General features: G+C 53.8%; 4 pseudogenes; all 4 read right to left on the bottom strand.

The window, feature by feature from the left end:
- Positions 1 to 321: 321 nt before the first annotated feature.
- On the bottom strand, positions 322 to 422 carry LOC137354727 (U2 spliceosomal RNA; annotated as a pseudogene).
- A 388-nt stretch (positions 423 to 810) lies between these two features.
- On the bottom strand, positions 811 to 985 carry LOC137354235 (U2 spliceosomal RNA; annotated as a pseudogene).
- A 9,765-nt stretch (positions 986 to 10,750) lies between these two features.
- Positions 10,751 to 10,851, bottom strand: LOC137354726 (U2 spliceosomal RNA; annotated as a pseudogene).
- Positions 10,852 to 11,239: 388 nt separating this feature from the next.
- Positions 11,240 to 11,414, bottom strand: LOC137354234 (U2 spliceosomal RNA; annotated as a pseudogene).
- Between the last annotated feature and the right edge of the window lie 1,615 nt (positions 11,415 to 13,029).

Raw genomic sequence — 13,029 nt, 5'->3', positions numbered from 1 at the left:
GGGCTCAGAAACCCCTCCTGATTTTTCATGCAGGGTTTGTGCCGCTCGGGTGACATCGGGGGGGTCTTGTAGGCAGAGAGGATTGGGTTGTCCTCAGCTGCTTCCATCTGTTCCTCCTCGAAAACATCACAGCTCCCGGTCTCCCGGAGCTCAGGTGCGCCAGACGTGTCTTTGCTCCCGGTGTCCTGGAGCTGAGATGCGTTGGCCACGTCGTTACGTGTGGGGCATTGGGGTTGGGGCACGCTGGGCCCATCACAGCTTCCAGTGCCCGGGGGCTGGGATGCTTTATCATCCATCTCGGAGTTCTGCCGCCTCTTTTGAAGGGGCTGTCGTTCCAGCATTTCCCCGTCCACTGAAGATCAAATAAGCACTGATAAGAACAGATACTACACTTGATCTTAGCCAAAAGGCCGAGAAGCGATAGCCGTAAAACTGCATTTGCTGCGCGCGTCAGGCCCGGCGTGCGGCCTCTACGTCAAAGTAGCCGCCGGGTGGGCGAGCCTCGGGCGAAAGAGGCGACGGCGGGCGGTCTTTGAGCCAGAGCTCCTTTTGTTGCCGGGCCTTGCAAGCAGAAAGGAAAGCACGCGTGCATGCCACGCGCAGCCATTCCTTGCGCTTCTGCGCGAGGCATTGCGCAGGAAAAAAGACACGCGCGCGCGCTGGGTAGCAAAGGGCGGCCTGCAACTGCGGGGCAATCCAACAGGGGGCAGCGTAGCGCCCAGGGAAAACTGCAGCAAAGTCAGCCGAGCAGCAGCGCCGTCACTATTGCGAATTCTATTTTTCAGCAGGGGTCTCACCCCCATGGAGGGGGGAAGCTGCACCGCTCCTAGAAACACTGCAATACCAGGTGGATGCATGGAGTGGACGGGGCAAGCCCCTGTTCCATCTCCCTGTCCCAAAAATCAATTTAATATTTGGTCCCCAAATAGGGGACGTATCAGATATTAAACTGATAAGAACAGATACTTTTTTTTTTCCAAAATATACTTTATTCATAAAAATCTGTAAAAATTACATTGCCAAACAGTTTCCAAACAGCACGAAAAAATACAAACATTGCAAAAGAGATCAGTTTCTTTCAATAATGTCATGAGTTTCTTCCCAACCCTTCCGTTTCACAATTGTCATGTCAATTACAGTTTTACATTTACAGCAATTCAGAATATTAACGATACAGTTCGAGGGGCTTCCCATGGTTCCAGCCCCTCAGTCCAGCTTGGTGGGGGAACCTTACACTGTGGTCTTTCCCCATTGAGCCTTTGCTGCGGCTGCCCCAAGCTTTAGTGCGTCCCTCAGCACGTAGTCCTGGACCTTGGAATGTGCCAGTCTGCAACATTCGGTGGTGGACAACCGATTTTTTTTTTTTTATTTCCAAAATATACTTTATTCATAAAAATCTGTAAAAATTACATTGCCAAACAGTTTCCAACCAGCACGAAAAAATACAAACATTGCAAAAGAGATCAGTTTCTTTCAATAATGTCATGAGTTTCTTCCCAACCCTTCCGTTTCACAATTGTCATGTCAATTACAGTTTTACATTTACAGCAATTGAGAATATTAACGATACAGTTCGAGGGGCTTCCCATGGTTCCAGCCCCTCAGTCCAGCTTGGTGGGGGAACCTTACACTGTGGTCTTTCCCCATTGAGCCTTTGCTGCGGCTGCCCCAAGCTTTAGTGCGTCCCTCAGCACGTAGTCCTGGACCTTGGAATGTGCCAGTCTGCAACATTCGGTGGTGGACAACTCTTTGCGCTGGAAGACCAGCAGGTTTCGGGCAGACCAAAGGGCGTCTTTCACCGAATTGATAGCCCTCCAGCAGCAGTTGATGTTTGTCTCGGTGTGCGTCCCTGGGAACAGCCCGTAGAGCACAGACTCCTGTGTTACAGAGCTGCTTGGGATGAACCTTGACAAAAACCACTGCATCTCTTTCCACACCTGCTTTGCAAAGGCACATTCCAGGAGGAGGTGGGCGACCGTCTCTTCCCCACCACAGCCAACGCGGGGGCACTGTGCGGAGGGGGCGAGACTTCGGGTGTGCATGAAGGATCTGACGGGGAGGGCCCTTCTCACCACCAGCCAAGCTACGTCTTGGTGCTTGTTTGAAAGTTCTGGTGATGAGGCATTCCGCCAAATGACTTTGACGGTCTGCTCGGGGAACCATCCGACAGGATCCACCGTTTCCTTTTCCCGTAGGGCCTTGAGGACATTCCGTGCAGACCACTGCCTGATGGACCGGTGGTCAAAGGTGTTTTTCCGCAGAAACTGCTCCACGAAGGATAGGTGGTACGGCGCCGCCCAACTGCACGGAGCGTTCCGCGGCAATGTGACCAGGCCCATCCTTCGCAACACCGGGGACAGATAGAACCTCAGCACGTAGTGACACTTGGAGTTTGCGTACTGGGGATCGACACATAGCTTGATGCAGCCGCACACGAAGGTGGTCATCAGGATGAGGGCCACGTTGGGTACATTTTTCCCGCCCTTGTCCAGAGATTTGAACATCGTGTCCCTCCGGACCCGGTCCATTTTAGATCCCCAGACGAAGCGGAAAATGGCTCGGGTGACTGCCACGGCGCAGGAGTGGGGTATGGGCCAGACCTGCGCCACGTAGAGCAACAACGTGAGCGCCTCGCACCTGATGACCAGGTTCTTACCCACAATGGAGAGAGACCGCTGCCCCCACATGCCCAACTTTTGTCGTACCTTGGCTACTCGCTCCTCCCATGTTTTGGTGCACGCCCCGGCCCTTCCGAACCATATCCCCAGCACCTTCAGGTAATCTGACCTGACGGTGAAGGGGACAAAGGATCGGTCAGCCCAGTTCCCAAAGAACATGGCCTCGCTCTTGCCGTGGTTAACTTTGGCTCCCGAGGCCAGTTCGAACTGGTCGCAGATGCTCATCAGTCTGCGCACGGACAGCGGATCCGAGCAGAAGACGGCGACGTCATCCATGTACAGGGAGGTTTTGACCTGAGTGCCTCCGCTGCCTGGGATTGTCACCCCTCTTATGCTCGCATCCTTCCTAATAGACTCAGCAAAGGGTTCAATACAGCAAACAAACAAGACCGGGGAAAGAGAACAGCCCTGTCTGACTCCAGATTTGATCGGGAAACTTTCAGATTCCCACCCGTTGATTGACACTGCGCTACTGATGTTTGTGTAGAGCAGTTGGATCCAATTGCAGATTCCCTCCCCAAACCCCATTTTGGAAAGCACGTCCATCATGTAGGTGTGCGATATCCTGTCAAAAGCCTTCTCCTGGTCCAGACTGATGAGGCAGGTGTCCACCCTCCTGTCCCGTACGTAGGCGATCGTATCCCTGAGTAGCGCGAGGCTATCAGAGATCTTCCTGCCGGGTACAGTACAGGTCTGATCGGGGTGAATCACCAGCTCCAGAGCAGACTTGACTCGACTGGCTATGACTTTGGACAGAATCTTGTAATCAACATTAAGCAGTGAGATGGGCCGCCAATTTCTGATTTCTACCCTCTCCCCCTTCTGCTTGTAAATGAGGGTGATGATGCCTTTTCTCATGGATTCTGACATGCTACCGGCCAGGAGCATACTCTCGTATACTTCCAGCAGGTCCGGGCCGACCCAGTCCCACAGGGCCGAGTACAACTCGACCGGTAAGCCGTCGCTCCCGGGAGTTTTACTCGCCTCGAAAGACTCGACGGCCTTTGTCAGCTCGTCCAGAGTTAGCGGCTTGTCCAGTCCCTCCCTCCTGCTGTCATCTAAGACCTCTGTGATAGATGACAGGAAGGACTGGGAGGCTCTGCTGTCTGTGGGCTTCGCGTCATACAGCCCAGCATAAAAGGATTTGCTGATCCTTAGTATGTCGGACTGCGAAGACGTTACCGAGCCATCTTCTTCCTTCAGGCTGCTGATGACAGAGCTCTCTCTGTGTACCTTTTGGAAGAAGTAACGCGAGCACGTCTCATCCTGCTCGATGGAGCGGACTCTGGACCGGAAGATGATCTTGGAGGCCTCCTTGGCAAAGAGCGAGGCCTGCTGGCTCTTCACCTCTTGGAGGTCCTCCTTGACCTCGACCCCCATTGACTGCAACCGGAGTAGATTTTGCATAATTTTCTGGAGTCGGGACAGTTCCCTCTGTCTCTCTCTCGCCTTCTGAACACCTTTGTGGATGAAGAACCTCTTGATGTTCTCCTTAATCGCTTCCCACCAGTGAACTGGAGACTCAAAGAGGGGTTTCACGGTCCTCCAACCATTGTAATCCCTTTTGAGTTCCTCAACGTTCTCTGGGGTCAGCAGTGTCGCATTGAGCTTCCACGTCCCTCTGCCAACCCGCTGGTCGTCCTGTAAGTGACAGTCGGCCAGTAAGAGGCAGTGGTCGGAGAAGAACACCGGCTTGACGTCGGTGGATCCGACCGTGACAGCACGGGAAACAAACAGGAAGTCAATCCTGGAACGGGCAGACCCGTCCGATCTTGACCATGTGTATCTGCGCTGCGCTCCGTCTGCAGGTTTGCTGAAGACGTCGTGCAGTTTGGCATCCTTAACTGTTTCTATGAGGAATCTGGACGTAGCGTCCAGTTTTCTGTCGTCACTGCCGGATCGTCCAGCCGCATCGATGATGCAGTTGAAGTCACCGCCTAGGATGACCGGCCTGGACGTCGCCAGCAGCAGTGGGAGCTGCTGGAAGACGGTCAGCCGCTCGCTGCGTTGTACCGGGGCGTACACGTTGATCAACCGGAGCGGAGCGTTGTTGTACATCACGTCTGCTACGAGGAGGCGGCCGCCCACCACCTCCTTAACTTCGGAGATGGTGAAGTTACCTCCCCGCAGCAGAATACCCAGGCCGGAGGAACGGCAGTCATTACCCCCCGACCAGATCGATGGCCCGTGGGACCACCATCGCGACCACTGCCTGTAGGTGCTGAGGTGTGGTATTCCACACTCCTGCAGAAACAGTAGGTCAGCTTTGACCTTGGCAAGGTAATCCAAGGTTGAAACACATCGCGTAGTCGATTTAATGCTACGCACATTAATGGAAGCAATTCTTACACCCATTTTTAACTAAAAATTAGTTGTTGCTTCCCATACCATTTGTCCTCGCTAGTCCCAGTCCTTCCCCTTCGGGATGTTCCTGCATACCCATCGTATGCGCAAGCAGTTTCACGTTGGTTGGGCTCAGAAACCCCTCCTGATTTTTCCTGCAGGGTTTGTGCCGCTCGGGTGACATCGGGGGGGTCTTGTAGGCAGAGAGGATTGGGTTGTCCTCAGCTGCTTCCATCTGTTCCTCCTCGAAAACATCACAGCTCCCGGTCTCCCGGAGCTCAGGTGCGCCAGACGTGTCTTTGCTCCCGGTGTCCCGGAGCTGAGATGCGTTGGCCACGTCGTTACGTGTGGGGAATTGGGGTTGGGGCACGCCGGGCCCATCACAGCTTCCAGTGCCCGGGCGCTGGGATGCTTGATCATCCATCTCGGAGTTCTGCCGCCTCTTTTGAAGGGGCTGTCGTTCCAGCATTTCCCCGTCCAGTGAAGAGGAGTTGTTGCAGTCTGATTCAGAAGAGAGCCTCCTCTTGCCACTGGTTTGGGTGGTGGCTTTGGGATGTTTTTTCTTTGTGGTTTTCCTCTGGACCACTTGCCACTGACCTGTTTGTCCATCTGCTGCCTCCTCCTCCATTGATTCTGTCTGTGGAGGAGGGGTTTCCGGGCGCTGGGTAGGTGCTGGGTCGTTGGTTTCAGCCGCCTCCCCTTCCTTCTCAGGTTGAAGTTCCTCACTGCGGAGAAGGTTGCTGGTCTCCTTTCGAACAGCGGACGCCGTCGTCGAACCTTCGCCCTGCCATTCCTTGGACCTTGCCGCCTGAGCATAGCTGAGACAACGTTTGGGGCAGGTCTTGTAGAGATGGCCTGCCGCACCGCACAAGTTGCAACACTTAGTCTGCTTACAGTCCTTGGTCTGATGGCCTTCCTCCTTGCAGTTCTTGCAAACAACCGTGCTGCAGTTGGCTGCCATGTGACCAGATTTGCCACAGGTGCGACAAACTCTGGGCTGCCCAGCGTAGACCAAGAAGCCTCGACTTCCCCCGATAGCGAAGCTGGAGGGAGGGTGGATGATGGCTCCACTGGGATCTACCTTCAAGGTCACCTTGACCTGCCGCTTGCTGGTCCAGATCCCAAAGGGGTCCTTGACATCAGTGCTGCTGCCGGCCACCTCGACGTACCTGGCGAGAAAGGTGAGTACGTCCACCACCGGAACATGGGGGTTGTAGAGGTGAATCGTCACCACCCGGTCCCGTTGTGACGGAAGCGTGAAGAGCGGCTCCGCTGTGAGGATCGACAGTGGCGCCCGGTCCCCTTTCTCCTTGAACGCCTTCAGGAACTTGATGCATCCCGCCACGTTCCGGAACGTCACGGCGAAGTATCCACTGCTGGGGAAATCCTGCAGGCAGAAGACGTCCGTCGCTTGAAATCCGCAACAATCGAAAAGAATTTTCTTGATGAAGAAGGTGCGATCGACCGGTGCATCTCCTTCCTTGTCCTTCACGACCACCCGAACGGTGTTGCGCACTCCCTGGCCCGAAGCTCGAAAATTGGTTATAGCCATTTTACTCAAAACTTCCCCAGGATCAAAAGGCAATGATCATGGTCTCTTCTCAATCAAATTTTTTTTTTTTTTTTATTTCCAAAATATACTTTATTCATAAAAATCTGTAAAAATTACATTGCCAAACAGTTTCCAAACAGCACGAAAAAATACAAACATTGCAAGCGAGATCAGTTTCTATCAATAATGTCATGAGTTTCTTCCCAACCCTTCCGTTTCACAATTGTCATGTCAATTACAGTTTTACATTTACAGCAATTGAGAATATTAACGATACAGTTCGAGGGGCTTCCCATGGTTCCAGCCCCTCAGTCCAGCTTGGTGGGGGAACCTTACACTGTGGTCTTTCCCCATTGAGCCTTTGCTGCGGCTGCCCCAAGCTTTAGTGCGTCCCTCAGCACGTAGTCCTGGACCTTGGAATGTGCCAGTCTGCAACATTCGGTGGTGGACAACTCTTTGCGCTGGAAGACCAGCAAGTTTCGGGCAGACCAAAGGGCGTCTTTCACCGAATTGATAGTCCTCCAGCAGCAGTTGATGTTTGTCTCGGTGTGCGTCCCTGGGAACAGCCCGTAGAGCACAGACTCCTGTGTTACAGAGCTGCTTGGGATGAACCTTGACAAAAACCACTGCATCTCTTTCCACACCTGCTTTGCAAAGGCACATTCCAGGAGGAGGTGGGCGACCGTCTCTTCCCCACCACAGCCAACGCGGGGGCACTGTGCGGAGGGGGCGAGACTTCGGGTGTGCATGAAGGATCTGACGGGGAGGGCCCTTCTCACCACCAGCCAAGCTACGTCTTGGTGCTTGTTTGAAAGTTCTGGTGATGAGGCATTCCGCCAAATGACTTTGACGGTCTGCTCGGGGAACCATCCGACAGGATCCACCGTTTCCTTTTCCCGTAGGGCCTTGAGGACATTCCGTGCAGACCACTGCCTGATGGACCGGTGGTCAAAGGTGTTTTTCCGCAGAAACTGCTCCACGAAGGATAGGTGGTACGGCGCCGCCCAACTGCACGGTGCGTTCCGCGGCAATGTGACCAGGCCCATCCTTCGCAACACCGGGGACAGATAGAACCTCAGCACGTAGTGACACTTGGAGTTTGCGTACTGGGGATCTACACATAGCTTGATGCAGCCGCACACGAAGGTGGTCATCAGGATGAGGGCCACGTTGGGTACATTTTTCCCGCCCATGTCCAGAGATTTGAACATCGTGTCCCTCCGGACCCGGTCCATTTTAGATCCCCAGACGAAGCGGAAAATGGCTCGGGTGACTGCCACGGCGCAGGAGTGGGGGATGGGCCAGACCTGCGCCACGTAGAGCAACAACGTGAGCGCCTCGCACCTGATGACCAGGTTCTTACCCACAATGGAGAGAGATCGCTGCCCCCACATGCCCAACTTTTGTCGTACCTTGGCTATTCGCTCCTCCCATGTTTTGGTGCACGCCCCGGCCCTTCCGAACCATATCCCCAGCACCTTCAGGTAATCTGACCTGACGGTGAAGGGGACAAAGGATCGGTCAGCCCAGTTCCCAAAGAACATGGCCTCGCTCTTGCCGTGGTTAACTTTGGCTCCCGAGGCCAGTTCGAACTGGTCGCAGATGCTCATCAGTCTGCGCACGGACAGCGGATCCGAGCAGAAGACGGCGACGTCATCCATGTACAGGGAGGTTTTGACCTGAGTGCCTCCGCTGCCTGGGATTGTCACCCCTCTTATGCTCGCATCCTTCCTAATAGACTCAGCAAAGGGTTCAATACAGCAAACAAACAAGACCGGGGACAGAGGACAGCCCTGTCTGACTCCAGATTTGATCGGGAAACTTTCCGATTCCCACCCGTTGATTGACACTGCGCTACTGATGTTTGTGTAGAGCAGTTGTATCCAATTGCAGATTCCCTCCCCAAACCCCATTTTGGAAAGCACGTCCATCATGTAGGTGTGCGATATCCTGTCAAAAGCCTTCTCCTGGTCCAGGCTGATGAGGCAGGTGTCCACCCTCCTGTCCCGTACGTAGGCGATCGTATCCCTGAGTAGCGCGAGGCTATCAGAGATCTTCCTGCCGGGTACAGTACAGGTCTGATCGGGGTGAATCACCAGCTCCAGAGCAGACTTGACTCGACTGGCTATGACTTTGGACAGAATCTTGTAATCAACATTAAGCAGTGAGATGGGCCGCCAATTTCTGATTTCTACCCTCTCCCCCTTCTGCTTGTAAATGAGGGTGATGATGCCTTTTCTCATGGATTCTGACATGCTGCCGGCCAGGAGCATACTCTCGTATACTTCCAGCAGGTCCGGGCCGACCCAGTCCCACAGGGCCGAGTACAACTCGACCGGTAAGCCGTCGCTCCCGGGAGTTTTACTCGCCTCGAAAGACTCGACGGCCTTTGTCAGCTCGTCCAGAGTTAGCGGCTTGTCCAGTCCCTCCCTCCTGCTGTCATCTAAGACCTCTGTGACAGATGACAGGAAGGACTGGGAGGCTCTGCTGTCTGTGGGCTTCGCGTCATACAACCCAGCATAAAAGGATTTGCTGATCCTTAGTATGTCGGACTGCGAAGACGTTACCGAGCCATCTTCTTCCTTCAGGCTGCTGATAACAGAGCTCTCTCTGTGTACCTTTTGGAAGAAGTAACGCGAGCACGTCTCATCCTGCTCGATGGAGCGGACTCTGGACCGGAAGATGATCTTGGAGGCCTCCTTGGCAAAGAGCGAGGCCTGCTGGCTCTTCACCTCTTGGAGGTCCTCCTTGACCTCGACCCCCATTGACTGCAACCGGAGTAGATTTTGCATAATTTTCTGGAGTCGGGACAGTTCCCTCTGTCTCTCTCTCGCCTTCTGAACACCTTTGTGGATGAAGAACCTCTTGATGTTCTCCTTAATCGCTTCCCACCAGTGAACTGGAGACTCAAAGAGGGGTTTCACGGTCCTCCAACCTTTGTAATCCCTTTTGAGTTCCTCAACGTTCTCTGGGGTCAGCAGTGTCGCATTGAGCTTCCACGTCCCTCTGCCAACCCGCTGGTCGTCCTGTAAGTGACAGTCGGCCAGTAAGAGGCAGTGGTCGGAGAAGAACACCGGCTTGACGTCGGTGGATCCGACCGTGACAGCACGGGACACAAACAGGAAGTCAATCCTGGAACGGGCAGACCCGTCCGATCTTGACCATGTGTATCTGCGCTGCGCTCCGTCTGCAGGTTTGCTGAAGACGTCGTGCAGTTTGGCATCCTTAACTGTTTCTACTAGGAATCTGGACGTAGCGTCCAGTTTGCTGTCGTCACTGCCGGATCGTCCAGCCGCATCGATGATGCAGTTGAAGTCACCGCCTAGGATGACCGGCCTGGACGTCGCCAGCAGCAGTGGGAGCTGCTGGAAGACGGTCAGCCGCTCGCTGCGTTGTACCGGGGCGTACACGTTGATCAACCGGAGCGGAGCGTTGTTGTACATCACGTCTGCTACGAGGAGGCGGCCGCCCACCACCTCCTTAACTTCGGAGATGGTGAAGTTACCTCCCCGCAGCAGAATACCCAGGCCGGAGGAACGGCAGTCATTACCCCCCGACCAGATCGATGGCCCGTGGGACCACCATCGCGACCACTGCCTGTAGGTGCTGAGGTGTGGTATTCCACACTCCTGCAGAAACAGTAGGTCAGCTTTGACCTTGGCAAGGTAATCCAAGGTTGAAACACATCGCGTAGTCGATTTAATGCTACGCACATTAATGGAAGCAATTCTTACACCCATTTTTTACTAAAAATTAGTTGTTGCTTCCCATACCATTTGTCCTCGCTAGTCCCAGTCCTTCCCCTTCGGGATGTTCCTGCATACCCATCGTATGCGCAAGCAGTTTCACGTTGGTTGGGCTCAGAAACCCCTCCTGATTTTTCATGCAGGGTTTGTGCCGCTCGGGTGACATCGGGGGGGTCTTGTAGGCAGAGAGGATTGGGTTGTCCTCAGCTGCTTCCATCTGTTCCTCCTCGAAAACATCACAGCTCCCGGTCTCCCGGAGCTCAGGTGCGCCAGACGTGTCTTTGCTCCCGGTGTCCTGGAGCTGAGATGCGTTGGCCACGTCGTTACGTGTGGGGCATTGGGGTTGGGGCACGCTGGGCCCATCACAGCTTCCAGTGCCCGGGGGCTGGGATGCTTTATCATCCATCTCGGAGTTCTGCCGCCTCTTTTGAAGGGGCTGTCGTTCCAGCATTTCCCCGTCCACTGAAGATCAAATAAGCACTGATAAGAACAGATACTACACTTGATCTTAGCCAAAAGGCCGAGAAGCGATAGCCGTAAAACTGCATTTGCTGCGCGCGTCAGGCCCGGCGTGCGGCCTCTACGTCAAAGTAGCCGCCGGGTGGGCGAGCCTCGGGCGAAAGAGGCGACGGCGGGCGGTCTTTGAGCCAGAGCTCCTTTTGTTGCCGGGCCTTGCAAGCAGAAAGGAAAGCACGCGTGCATGCCACGCGCAGCCATTCCTTGCGCTTCTGCGCGAGGCATTGCGCAGGAAAAAAGACACGCGCGCGCGCTGGGTAGCAAAGGGCGGCCTGCAACTGCGGGGCAATCCAACAGGGGGCAGCGTAGCGCCCAGGGAAAACTGCAGCAAAGTCAGCCGAGCAGCAGCGCCGTCACTATTGCGAATTCTATTTTTCAGCAGGGGTCTCACCCCCATGGAGGGGGGAAGCTGCACCGCTCCTAGAAACACTGCAATACCAGGTGGATGCATGGAGTGGACGGGGCAAGCCCCTGTTCCATCTCCCTGTCCCAAAAATCAATTTAATATTTGGTCCCCAAATAGGGGACGTATCAGATATTAAACTGATAAGAACAGATACTTTTTTTTTTCCAAAATATACTTTATTCATAAAAATCTGTAAAAATTACATTGCCAAACAGTTTCCAAACAGCACGAAAAAATACAAACATTGCAAAAGAGATCAGTTTCTTTCAATAATGTCATGAGTTTCTTCCCAACCCTTCCGTTTCACAATTGTCATGTCAATTACAGTTTTACATTTACAGCAATTCAGAATATTAACGATACAGTTCGAGGGGCTTCCCATGGTTCCAGCCCCTCAGTCCAGCTTGGTGGGGGAACCTTACACTGTGGTCTTTCCCCATTGAGCCTTTGCTGCGGCTGCCCCAAGCTTTAGTGCGTCCCTCAGCACGTAGTCCTGGACCTTGGAATGTGCCAGTCTGCAACATTCGGTGGTGGACAACCGATTTTTTTTTTTTTATTTCCAAAATATACTTTATTCATAAAAATCTGTAAAAATTACATTGCCAAACAGTTTCCAACCAGCACGAAAAAATACAAACATTGCAAAAGAGATCAGTTTCTTTCAATAATGTCATGAGTTTCTTCCCAACCCTTCCGTTTCACAATTGTCATGTCAATTACAGTTTTACATTTACAGCAATTGAGAATATTAACGATACAGTTCGAGGGGCTTCCCATGGTTCCAGCCCCTCAGTCCAGCTTGGTGGGGGAACCTTACACTGTGGTCTTTCCCCATTGAGCCTTTGCTGCGGCTGCCCCAAGCTTTAGTGCGTCCCTCAGCACGTAGTCCTGGACCTTGGAATGTGCCAGTCTGCAACATTCGGTGGTGGACAACTCTTTGCGCTGGAAGACCAGCAGGTTTCGGGCAGACCAAAGGGCGTCTTTCACCGAATTGATAGCCCTCCAGCAGCAGTTGATGTTTGTCTCGGTGTGCGTCCCTGGGAACAGCCCGTAGAGCACAGACTCCTGTGTTACAGAGCTGCTTGGGATGAACCTTGACAAAAACCACTGCATCTCTTTCCACACCTGCTTTGCAAAGGCACATTCCAGGAGGAGGTGGGCGACCGTCTCTTCCCCACCACAGCCAACGCGGGGGCACTGTGCGGAGGGGGCGAGACTTCGGGTGTGCATGAAGGATCTGACGGGGAGGGCCCTTCTCACCACCAGCCAAGCTACGTCTTGGTGCTTGTTTGAAAGTTCTGGTGATGAGGCATTCCGCCAAATGACTTTGACGGTCTGCTCGGGGAACCATCCGACAGGATCCACCGTTTCCTTTTCCCGTAGGGCCTTGAGGACATTCCGTGCAGACCACTGCCTGATGGACCGGTGGTCAAAGGTGTTTTTCCGCAGAAACTGCTCCACGAAGGATAGGTGGTACGGCGCCGCCCAACTGCACGGAGCGTTCCGCGGCAATGTGACCAGGCCCATCCTTCGCAACACCGGGGACAGATAGAACCTCAGCACGTAGTGACACTTGGAGTTTGCGTACTGGGGATCGACACATAGCTTGATGCAGCCGCACACGAAGGTGGTCATCAGGATGAGGGCCACGTTGGGTACATTTTTCCCGCCCTTGTCCAGAGATTTGAACATCGTGTCCCTCCGGACCCGGTCCATTTTAGATCCCCAGACGAAGCGGAAAATGGCTCGGGTGACTGCCACGGCGCAGGAGTGGGGTATGGGCCAGAC

This window comes from Heterodontus francisci, chromosome 41 (genome assembly GCF_036365525.1).
Source record: "Heterodontus francisci isolate sHetFra1 chromosome 41, sHetFra1.hap1, whole genome shotgun sequence".
Taxonomy (NCBI): Eukaryota; Metazoa; Chordata; class Chondrichthyes; order Heterodontiformes; family Heterodontidae; genus Heterodontus; species Heterodontus francisci.
Note: the sequence above shows the minus strand (reverse complement) of the source record. Positions and strands in the feature narration are given on the sequence as shown.